The sequence below is a fragment of the Bombus fervidus genome, chromosome 12 (assembly GCF_041682495.2).
Source record: "Bombus fervidus isolate BK054 chromosome 12, iyBomFerv1, whole genome shotgun sequence".
In the NCBI taxonomy this organism is placed as follows: Eukaryota; Metazoa; Arthropoda; class Insecta; order Hymenoptera; family Apidae; genus Bombus; species Bombus fervidus.
In genome coordinates, this window is record NC_091528.1 from 4,439,761 (window position 1) to 4,452,643 (window position 12,883).

At 32.2% G+C, this 12,883-nt stretch overlaps 1 protein-coding gene and 1 long non-coding RNA gene across 9 annotated transcripts in view; one reads left to right on the forward strand and one right to left on the reverse strand.

The window, feature by feature from the left end:
* Window positions 1-12,883, reverse strand: part of LOC139992879 (thyrotroph embryonic factor) — a 100,649-nt gene that overhangs the window by 41,867 nt on the left and 45,899 nt on the right. The window lies entirely within an intron of this gene.
* LOC139992888 (uncharacterized) lies at window positions 9,871-10,765 on the forward strand. The gene is made up of 2 exons (XR_011801233.1): window positions 9,871-10,013; window positions 10,606-10,765. It is a non-coding gene; the product is annotated as an uncharacterized lncRNA (long non-coding RNA).

Consider the following 12,883-nt stretch of genomic DNA (forward strand, 5'->3'; position numbering starts at 1 on the left):
ATAATTTAAAGCATACACAATATCTACCGCGTATGAAGTAGTACAATATAGTACAACGAGATAATACAATCTCAAAAAAGATATCTAACGTATGAATATAGTACAATCATGTTAAATTTTCAAAAAGTCAATCAACCTGATGTAGAAAAGAAAAAACTCAAGGAGTCGACAAAAACGATCTTGACGCTTCACAGATGATGTGAGTCGTTGAGATCCAGACGAAATTTTTCATTGTTTCATTTTTTCGAAACGAAGATATCAGATCGTGGTTCTCGCATCTAAAAGAACTTAGAAATTTTAGAAACCTACAAAACTTTGACTGTCCAAATACTGTTTACTTCGTTAAATTAAGTTCTGAATACCATGAAGGTGAAACGAGAACTGTGCTTTCAACGACACATATTGCCGTCTACGTTAGTTTTTTGCTAAGTAAATGAGTTTTTTACATAATTATATTTATGTTACATACATAATTATTTTCATTGCAAAAAAATATATAAAAAATGTAAAATAAAATCTTTCCGCGTAAGGCTGCATTTTCAAACAAGTAACGTTTTAGCATGTTTAATTAAAAACGAGTTGCTTACGAATGTGCGCATGATACATTTTCAAATTTATTTTTCTTGAAAATAAAATATCTTAGAAAAAAAATGTATTCTTCATTTTCGACTTATTTTCAAATGTAGTTTATATTCCTGTTAATTAATTCCTTTTGTTCAGTCAGGGATTCGCCAAATTTAACTGTACTTGTCAAATCTTCAACGTCGATTTTCTCGAAAACGATGAGAAAAATATCCTATTAAAATTTTTTCTTATTTTTTCACATAGGATCATCCCCTGCCCGATTGTACCACGATTACCGCTCCACCTTGTATTTTTTCGAAAAATCATAGTCTTATGGGTGAAACCCCACAATAATACTTCTGAATATTTGTTTTATACAAAAGTGTGTACCTTCAAACAAATCTTTTCGTAACTTTCCATCAAATTTTTATTTTTATTGCAAGAAGGTTTAACACTAGAACTACCGATAATTAACACGAAGCTATTTCTACCAAAACCAGTCAAAATGGTTGGTCTTTAAAAAATACCTAATAATAGAATATTTTTATATTTATTGCTTTATTACTTTCTCACAGAAGAAATTTCATGTTATGTAGTACATTTTTGATATTATTGATCCATCTGGAATCCCTAAACGAGGGTTGACACATTTATAAAATTGTAAGACCAGTCAATTTGGCTGGTGTGGTAGTTCTAGTATCGCTTGTGTAATAAATTAGGGACTGTAATAAGTAGCTCGGAATTTTTCAGACTTTTTTTAAACCCAAAACAATAACAGAATCAGGTCAGGGACTGAAATACCCATACCGCTGACCACGTTAATGAAAAACCATATCGTCTGCGGAGGACTAATGATTTGCAATAAGAATCAACATGAATAACACCCAATGATTTTCATTCCCTTCTTGTTCCAGAAAATTTTTTTGTATCCTATGTCACGAATAAAATATTAAGTTTCGAATGTAAATGCACAAGATGGCAGTTTTCGACGACAATGACAATGAAAATTGTTGGTTTCGATGATGAACGACGTATGTGCGTCTCATTAAACCTGGCGTGCGAATATTACTAGCCGCGTCGAGAATATGTATCGTTGATTTATGGCCCGACTCGTGGAAACTAGTTTCTGATTAGGCGACTCGAATACCTGGATTTTTATTTACGATAGCGATACCGATCGAGATGAGACACGGCTCTTGCATGATTAAATGTCATGATACAGGTTCATCATTGCCATTAAAAGTAACATTATTGCTTTAATAACTAACGAGTTTTCCTGATAAAAAATCTCGTAATAATCTGGATGAATTTTTCTTCCAGTCACGAGATTAATATTTTAATCCAAAAATTAACAAAGTTATTATTCCCTCTAGGAAGTATAATTACTCGCAAGTTTTCTTTTTAATTTTTGAAGGGCAAAATAACGAGCTCGGTGTATTGTTTAAAATAATGGCAAACTTTTGTTAGAGCATAATAAAAGCATAGTTAAAGGAATACGTAATATGAAAGCGTCATTTTTAAACGATTTTTAGACTAGCAAGTTTATAAACATTTATAGACTACAGGACTAAGAATTATCGTTCATATCGCAAGAAAATATAGCGTAATTTCTACAATTTTCTAAAACAGTTTTTGTCATTTCTTTCCTTCGCACGAATATTTCCAAGCGTTTAATATGTAGGTACATACGTATAATTATGAAATCTCGAATGTAGACATATCATAAGATCAGAAATGAATATTTTTAAGCATTTAAAATATATAACCATAAAGTCTTGAATCTGGAAAATTCATAAGCTGCTTCACTTTACATTTAAATATGAATAATTCAATGAATAATTGCTATTAAAACAATCGACCATCATAAAGCGAATATGTCTAAACATTTAAAACATGTAATAGTAAAATCTCGAATCTGGACAATTCATAAGATTCTTCGCTTTACATTTACCATAAGATTATTCGACGAATAATTCTCAATAAAACGATCGGTTATCGTAAATGAATATTTCTAAACATATATTTCTAAGCATATAATAATAAAATATGTAATCTGGACAATTGGTCAGATATTTCCCATGCAATATTAAATTATCCAATAAATAATCTCTATCGAGAGAACTACTTTTTTATCGCCATACGAACCGTGCAACGTTACAAATTACGATGTTCGATGGCTTGTGCGTCGCTTATGTAAGAGAGTGTCGCGAGAAAGTTCCGATCAGCGAGCAGTTTTGCCGCACGATCGTGCGCTTCGCTTTCCAGAAAACGACGCAGATCCTGGCGGAACGAATAACGACAAAGCGCGGGGCGAAATAGATCGGGCAAAAAAGAAATCGGGCAAAAAAGAAAGAATGAAGGAGGAAGTGGAGGGAGGCAGCGAGAGAGGGAGAAAAAAAGGAGAAGAAACAGGGCATCGGAAAAATTGCGCCAGGCAAAACTTCCTGTAACGTAAGAAACAGTAACCGGTTTTACCGTGGCAGACACGTTGAAGCGTGTGTGTATACGTAAGTGATTATAACGACGACGAAGAGGAGAAAAAAGATTGTACAGAAGCTGAGGCCTCCTGGAATCGGAGATCGCGATCGAACTGGTACACGTTGCAATCGAGAGGAAACTCAGAAAGCATCGATTGCTTCTCAGTTTGATATTTTTCGATTTAAAGCTTGGGATTTCATTAGTTTGAATTTCTTAATTAATTAAATCTGAGTTTGAACGTGTGTATTTATAAGAAAATGTCTTTGATTGTAAGACTGAGATTAATGATTTTGAGTTTTGAATCGATTGATTCTGAATTCAAAATGTACTAGAGTTTTGAATGGTGTGGACAAGTTTGATTTTAAGTCTAAAATTTATGATTTTAGTTTCGAATTTGAAATCGATTGACTCCAAGTTTGAACCAGTTGTTCTAACGTTTAAAATAAATATAAATTGGGTCAGTGGGTCTTCCAAGTTGCGGCCTTGTTGACCTAACTAGCGTGCAATATGTAACCTTGATACAGCAATAATCACCGTTATTTACGTTAATTACATCCTATCCATATTTTAATCCAAATACGACATTAATATAGACAACGCAGTTTATGTATTTGTTACTCTAATACGCGTCTTAATCCTTTCATTAGATTTCAACAGACTAAGTATATTTATTATTAGTACCTATTGTTAATATTAATGCTACGATTAACATTATTATTAATCATCACATTTATTCGAACATAAGTTTAGTGTTACTCCTCAAAAATCCACGTCTTAACAAAAGAAACTTTACATTCAGAAACCTAACAAAAAGACATTTTTCTCACTTGTAGATTCTTTATTCCGATTAATAGTCCATGTTGGAGAAAATTAATTCAAATTGAAGAAGATCTTGTCATCTTAGTCCAGAACATAGAGATAAAAATATGTGTATGAAGGAAGAAATTTCATTATTCTTCTGACCGTCGTCTGGTAGTGAAATTCTATTCGCGGTGAAAAATATCTATTCGCTGAAAAATATGAACGCGAAATTTCGATAGTCATCGTGAGATAAAACAAAAGCAGCCGATGTAGGCTAATTGTCCAGAAGTAAAAATGCACGCGACGGATACACGCAATTATCGCAAAAGGAATCTTTAATTATCGAACAATCTACTGCTAACAATCATAATAATGCTAGGATTTAGATCATGAAACGTGAATGCGTGGCATTGCGATGAGAGAACTTCTACTTAGTGTCGCGATCGGCAACGTGAATTCTTTATACAGGGTGTTAGAAGAAAAAGAATCCGATACAAGGAAAATTCCAAGATATTACACTAACGTTCTCATAAACGGTTGCACAGTTACAAAGCTCGAGGAAAACAAAAGCTAACGTGGCACGCAATCTTACTTTAGGTTCACGATGGGAAAAAATGTCTTATCCATTATTTTTCATTGAATTTTTAGCAACTTGGTTGACCATTAAGTGGCAAAAGCAAGACATTCTTTGCTCTTCTTAGCGAACGCTGGAACGTTTAACGTATTTCTAAGAAGAAAGACAGATATCTGACTGCTTTCGTCAAAAATTTGATTTCAGGGTTTTAATAATTATTAATCGAGAAACGTTTGGCATTTTTCAACACTCTTGAAAAGACAATGCAATGACTAACGCGTATGTAACACCCTGTATACGTATACAAAAAGGATGAAAACGTCACGTAATGTCGCGGTCGAGCGAGTAATTAGATATTCCTCGAAAACGATCGTATTTTTCCTTACGTCGATGCCACGTTAATGAGGTATCTTTGTTCCTTAATAACAACGTTCGTAATATCCTCCTGCTTATCGAAACGCCATCGAGAAACGCGTGTGGTTTTATATGAAAGCCGCGTAGCGCGTAGCTTTTACACCGATGAATCATGAAACGATCTCCCGATCTCTTTCGCGTACCTATGGTAATCGAACGTTACGATTATAGATTCAATTCAAGTGAATCGAAGTTAGCTCTTGAACTACTCATATTACGATACGATTCGAGGTATTTCGCTAGTTTCCAGTTTTCATAGAACATTGAAATACGAGGAAAATATCATGGAATGCCGCGCGAATATATTAGAAATTATATAACATTGTAAGTTCAGGACATGATTTATATTCACGTCTTTCACGGCATTATAACGATAAATCTAAACAAGCAAAAACAAGTTCGCCCCCCCCCCAAAAAAAGGAGCCGTTGAAAATAATTAAAAGTGAACAGAAGCCGAGTTTCTGCGTTGATAGTACTTATGAGAAATTTATATATATATTAAAACGGCCACTTAGCTTGTCGTCAGAATGCATTAGCACTTATAAGCAATCAATTTGCTTATATTATAGATAAAAGGTAGTTGTAGGTGTATACGAGCGGTTAAACATAAGGGAATCGATAAGTGAATCGAGCCTCAATTATTGTATAATAATAAAGATAAGGAAACGTTAATAGACAGCTCTGGAAATTACGTTGCCAGAGATGAGTAATTGTCGAGAGAAAGTTTCTGAAGGTATGCCAAGGAAATTGACCAATAGGGGAATTTTCCTACATGAAGAAATTTTCCGGAAAGTAAATTAATGAAAGTAAACGAGGGCAGATAAAAAGTGGCAAAAAATATACAAATGGTGCTAAGTATATTCCCTATAATCTTGCTATAAAATATTATTAATTAAAGAAGAACCTGACCTAAACCTAATCTAATTCAAACTTAATTTATGCTTTGTTTGCTGTTATTTCTTCGTAGAAATATTACTAGCAAAGAAGAAAGAAAGGAAGCAGAAATTATGAAAAAATTGAGGATTATTCTTTTCAACAAAAAAGATACGATCGAGCTTCCACTTTATAAAATATTATTATTAATTAGACAAAATCTAATTCACACTTGACTTGGTCCTCGCTTCCTATAAATCTGTATGAAGTGAACCCTCATTTTTTAAATCTCGAATTTTATGTTGTTGTTCCAAGTTGTCCTACATTCGTTCTACATTGCTCCAAAAGAAGAATCTTTTACTGTCTATATTGTCGTATTCAAAATGAAGAGTTTCCTGAACTAAATATGAAGCAATATTTTCGAGCAACGTTTACGACGATTAAAACGATCCAAAATGATTTTTAAATGATCGATTTTGATAGCAACAAAAAATGCAAAATTCAGAAGATCTGCAGCCAACTTCACACAAACTTCCTATAATCGCTTCGTAAAATATCTCGAATAAGAAAGAGGAAAGAGGCAAATAAATTGTGAAAAAATTGAGAATCATTCTTTAGCGAGAAGAAGATAAGATCGAACTTTCTTCCAGTGGATAAAAATTTCCTTACACGTACGTGGTTGGTCGTAATGCCGATGAAATATCGTCGAGTAACGTATGTAAATCACGGTGCAACGTTAAAAATGCAAAATAATAGCGTCTATTGCGAATGCAGAACGGCGCACGCATTAGTTGCGCTCAGGTTTTTTACGATCAGCCAACTGGGACTGCGGTTCGTGCGAGAGAGCGCATGAGAAGTACAGTTTCTTTCCTTTCGTCCCGTGGAAAGTGAAATTGTCCGAGGACATTGCACTCGGAATTTACTTTTACACGTAACTCGCGTTACGGTATCCCCGGGAAAACCGCTATCGAAAGCTAGCCTCGTTCGCGAACATTTCTGCCATTCATTCATTTGCCCATTCTTTGTAAATTATTTCTCAAAAATACGTCCTAACAATTTTTTTATAATGATTATTATTAAATATCATCGCGGATGTTTGTATTTCTGCAAATTTCTATTTTTATGAACTCTGCTAAAGAAATTGAAATAAGTATCATATTAATTAATGAAATAATGAAATAATTAAATAAATATCATATTGCTTTCAATTTCTTTACACGTGTTCGTAAAAATAGCAACTTACGCAAATATTAACATTTGCAATAATATCTAATAATGATCACTGAAGAGATATTTTTAGAACGTTTTTAAAAGACAATTGCGAAGAATAAGGTATATTATAGCTATATATTATAGCTATACCTCGAAAATCTCATATTCTTTTATTTATTGCTTTTAAAGAATTTTTAAAACCTCGATGAAGGTTTGTTTGATCACATACGAGTGTATGTGAGTATGTTGGTTGTATAGAGACGTATGAAAATTACGTTTAGCGAACAAACAAAACGTCACGAGTATATTTTTTTAATTTATAACATGTATGTTTCGAGATTTTATATGTTTTCGCTATTACATGCGTTGTGTGCATTTTTTGCATGTTTAAAATTCACATGTACATAAACATCTGCAGTCTAATTATTCTTATAAAGATGATATTATATGCATAATATGGGAATTTGTCAGATAAATATTTTGGCATTTGGTATTTCAATATTTTTATGATAATTCCAGAACACCTGACCTTCGTTCTATTCGTCATATTGTAGAAGAAACAAAATTTCGTGTAACATACATACGTAACAAGATTTTCAAAATATAAAATATTTCAATCTCTTACGTAAATGTAAACTCGGGAAAAGTGTGACAAAAAGTTGCTGAAAATTGCAATTTAGTGTCGTGAAGTAGCTTACGTAAACGTGTATTATCGGTTTGTGAAATACATTGGTCGGTTCTGGTAATTTTACATTAGAAAAGAAATCAAAAGAAAGACCTGGAAATGCCATCGATAATAATGTTTTAAGAAATATTACTGAAGCCAATCCATGACAAACAGCTGGAGAAACAGCGTTTCGAATGAAAGTAAGTTATTCTATCTGCTAACAGGAAAAGTAAAGAAAATGGGCAAATGAGTTCCGCGTGTGTTAAACGATTTATACAATCCTCTTAACGAACATGGAGAATAACGAGTACCGAGAAATAGGAAAACTATACAAATGTCGTTCGAAGAAATTCTCTAATTCTAAGATCCATGATTTTTATAAATTTAAGACAATGAAATAAGTAAATAATAGTCGTTAAGATCGTTTATCGAGAAATAGAAAAACTGTAAAAATATCGTTCGAAGAATTCTCTAATTCTAAGATCCATGATTTTCATAAATTTGAGACAATTAAATAAGTAAATAACAATCATTAAGATCGTGCATAACTATTTTTCAAACTTTTTTTCAAATAAATTGTCACAAAACAAGACAACTTAGAAGAGTGGATTTTCGATTATAGAATTCCTATAATTTTTCTAAATTATTTATCTCGTAATCCAATTTATTTTAAACTATCTAAGTATCTAACTATCGAAGTTTAATCTAGCATCAATCTACTAGTTTTTACACGACTTGCACTGGTGTCACATTTCTTACAAGTCACTGCAGTGTTAGTGAAACTCTATAATTTAAAATATTCTGTGTAATACACGTAATATATTTGTAAAAAGTTTTCTCAGTAAATGTTGAAATATTTTCGTGACATATATGATGTTTCGTTCATGGTCAGTCACGCTATTTTTTTAATAACGTTATTGAAATGGGTCATCGTTGTTAAAATGAGCCAATTGTCTTCGATAAACCTTCCTTTTTGGTTTGATAAGCTTAAACGTTGCAAAAACGCTTGAGCTACGTTGCTTCTTTCCTCGAATTTTTCCAAACGTTCGACCAACTGACGAGTTTTGTTTCCAATTTTAATAGATATAAAAGAAAGGAAATGTTTATATATTAGCTTGAATGACCGGCTTAATCATTTGAAGAAATATGAGATTAGAAGTTATTAGCTGGTACCGATAATTCCGAAAAAAGAACGCCCTTATCATCGACGTTACAGCGTTCAAGGGGTTACACGGTTATGTAATAAGTGTGACCTTGACATTAATTTAACCTAAACTTTCGTGACAGGGTGACGACATAGAGTAATCATTGTTAGACCAACCTCAAAGGAATAATTATTTCCAATTTTATTGATAAATAGGGAAGATTTCTGAATAATCCAGAGAGTTTTCTCATGACGAGAAATATATAGTAAATTAAACCAAAAATATTTAAACGTATTAATATAAATATAATATAATTAATATAAATATTAATATTAATATTAATATAATTAATATAAAAATAATATACATATAAATATATAATTATAAAGAAATTATATTATAATAAATTTTCAGTGAAATCTTTATTCATAAAATTTTTGAAATTCTTCAGATAAATATTCTTAGCAAAATTTCTCCATTAAATATAATCTGTCAAAGGAAGACATAACGAATTAATATTAATTAACCGGCTCCTTCTTCATACCGATTTAACTAAAACAAAATTTAACAGATTCTCCATTAGTATTTTACTTTTGTTGGTAGATAATTAACCTCTGGCAGATGAATTTTATCATGAACAATAGATAAAAGCCAAAGATATTTAAGAGAGTCTTTTCCTTGATATCCCTTCCAGAAGAAAAATAACAAAGAACGCAGAAACCATCCTCAATAATGAAAGCCATAATCTCGTTCGACGATCGATAAGTCAATGAAACGAAACGAGATGGTTTCTTGGATCAGAAAATCCACTTCGACACGATCCTTAACACGAAAATCTTCTCTGATTTGATGATAGTAATGTACGTTTTCATTCATCGAATTTCATTGAAAGAACGAACGTGGGACGTAGGAATAAAGAAAGTTGGACACGACCACGAAACCGTTTGCTTCCGACGTGTAATTTTAATTAGCTTCGGGTAGAAGTGATCACATCCACCAGTAGTGAACGAATGAAAAGTTTATCGTCGAGGTTCACGAGGAGGCCGACGTTATCGTGAAAGCCGGGTCTCGTTCGATAACACTGACTGCCTATTTATGTAGTCGCGGTATATCTATAAACACTGGCCCTCTAACACGTTCAATTCCACGTGCATCGTCGCCCATTTTCTTTGCAATGCCAAATATGTGTATGTGTGTGTGTGTGTGTGTCAAACAATTTCAAGTATCGTAGGTTGCGAATACAAAAGAATCGAAATTTTTGGTTCACTTAAGTAACTTTATATTAGTAAGTAAATTTAATTAGTTACTTTACTAAGTTTGCCTAAGTAACTTCACTTTAGTAAGTAAGTTTAGTAAGTTAGTTACTTTACTAAGTCTACTTAAGTAATTTTATTTTAGTAAGTCAGTTTAGTAAGTTAGTTACTTTAGTAAGTCTGCCTAAGTAACTTCACTTTAATAAGTAAGTTTGGTAAATTAGTTACTTTACTAAGTCTACTTAAGTAACTTTATTTTAGTAAGTAAGTTTAGTAAGTTAGTTATTTTACCAAGTTTGCTTTAATAATTTAGAAAACTTGCTTAAGTTTACGATATCGGGAGGATATTTGTTTTATATTGTACGAGATAGCTGACACGATAATCGCTAAAGTATACTCTCCCTCTAGCTCTTTTATTTGAGGATGTAGCGATCACATCTTTTCATTATTACACATTTCATTAATGCTGACGATCAAATTATTAGAATTGAAGATGTCTCACGTCAAGTTGAATCGAACAATTACGCAAAGGCTATTACTAGAAATTCCTTGACTTTTATATGAATAACATGATTAAGAATGTACGAAGATTCGAGTGAGATTCGATTACTGTTTCACATTTAGATTATGTGCATCTATCTATCTATCCATAGTTCTTCTAACATAAATAAAGTAATTAATCTTAAGAAACGAATATTAGCGATATGAAGGGACATAGGATCCAAATTTCCACAAGAGTAAAATATCAATTAACAAACGTTACAGACTTCTCATAGGAAATGCATTAATTAAAAAACACCGAGTAAGATTCAAAATGAAGTTTTACCACACTTAGACTCTAAAATTTGCACAACTATCTTCGGCTCTCTTAAGGAAGAAATATAAACGTCACAGGACAACAACAAATATCGAAGCGAATAAAAAAGGTAAATTCGAAGAAAATCAATTCGATAAAAATTCAACGTGAAATAGAGAATAAGATATGGAAGAGAATAGAGTGTTGGAAAATCCGCGGCCGAAAAGAATGCAAAGATCTACTTACATACGCACACCAGAAGGATTCTACATGTAAGTAAGACTGGGGTTATTTCATTATGTGTGCAGCTTACCTGAAAAAGAAACAGACAAAAAAAATAGCACGTGAATAATTCATGGAGAGGAAAGGTGTACGAAGAAGAAAAAGATTTATTAGCGGAAAAAATACGTTCCTATAATGACGTTATTGAAAATGCTTAGCTGAGAATTCACAAGTGAAATGAATTTTTTTACCGATTAATTAACATATACGACACAGTGTAAGTCAACAAGAAATACTATCTAAAATAACACATTATCTATTGGTTCTATCAAAACACGCATTAGAATAAATTAATTTGCACTTCAAGCGATTCGTCGGATGGGTGCAATTTTATTTTCTAATATCTTGCTTTTTCTGAGATATCAAGATAACCCTGAGATTTTTAAGCGGTACCGTATATTTTTTATAACATCAATCGATCCAACTGAATATTCTGAATATTCTATTTGTGCCGAAAAACCAATAGTTTGGCAGATATTTTAACATTATTTTTGTCAAAGAACGACGCCAGGCGGTGTTCTTATGATTACGTTGTCTTTATCTTTTGTACGTTAAATTTAACAAATATAAGTTAAAATATCCGCCAGACGAATGATTCTTCGGTATAAATAAGATAATACTTTCTTGTAGAGAATGCACAACTGGATCGACTAATGTTATAATAAATATACGATGCCATTTAAGAAATCCAAGATCACCTCGATATATCGGAAAATATAAAATATCAGAAAATAAAATTGCATCCAGTCGTCGAGTACCTTGAAATGCAACGTAATTCATTTAAGACGTTTTTCGATAAAACCAATATGTAGCTAGTTATTTTAAATAGTACCTCTTATTGGCTCATCCTGTGTATGCATCAGAACGATTGTTTAACTTTTATTTATCCGTTTATCTTCGCGAAACGTTATTTTCCGTTGTTTTTGCATTCGATCAATACGCATCTTCTTTTTTCTTATTTTCCTTCTGCTTGAGCAGTTAATAACAGCTTGTTAATAGTAATTCCATCGTATGATGTTAACCGACAGAAGTTTTTCTTCTACGTCGATCGTGCTCGTGTACAGTTTATTTTATTCTTTCTAAGGTACCTTATCGAATTAAAAATAATACGTTGCTTCATTAATATCGCAGAAAGCCGACTGGTTGTAAGACAGAAATGGACAATGATAATTACGGTTTGAGATTAGAATCACTTTTACGTAGAAGATTTGTTAATTACAATTCCACGCAGATGATTGATAAAATTTTGACCTAAATACCTCTGCCATTTGATGTTTCCTGTATCCTTTGATTATTCATATTCATCTATCTATTGTATATTGCAGATATTTAAACAAGCTGTACGAGATTATTAACGCGTCCACTGCTGACCGAATTTCTACTGTACGTATTACTGCACAATCTATCCGTATGTTATAGAACATAAAGTTGTACATAAAGTTCATTGCTGTGTAAACATTATAAAGTATTATTATAAAAACTGATATCGCGCGCGTATCGTGATGTCTTGAGAGCATGAACTATGCTCTGATTATTAGAAAAATCTACCAAGTAAAAATATAATATCTCAGGGAAAATATAATATTTAACAAAATCAAAATACAATAAACGATATTAAGTAGCAAAAAAATATCCATGAAAAAGGAAAGAGATATAACGTCCAGAGAGATAAAATCTCGAAAGAAAAATCATTTCATTAATTCCTAAGCAAATCGAAATATTCCGACGAATAAATTTCCGTATCGAGAAGCATAATAATTTTAGGAAGATAATATCGAAAATTTCCTAAAAATAAGATCTAACGCTAAATCTTTTAACAGCGTT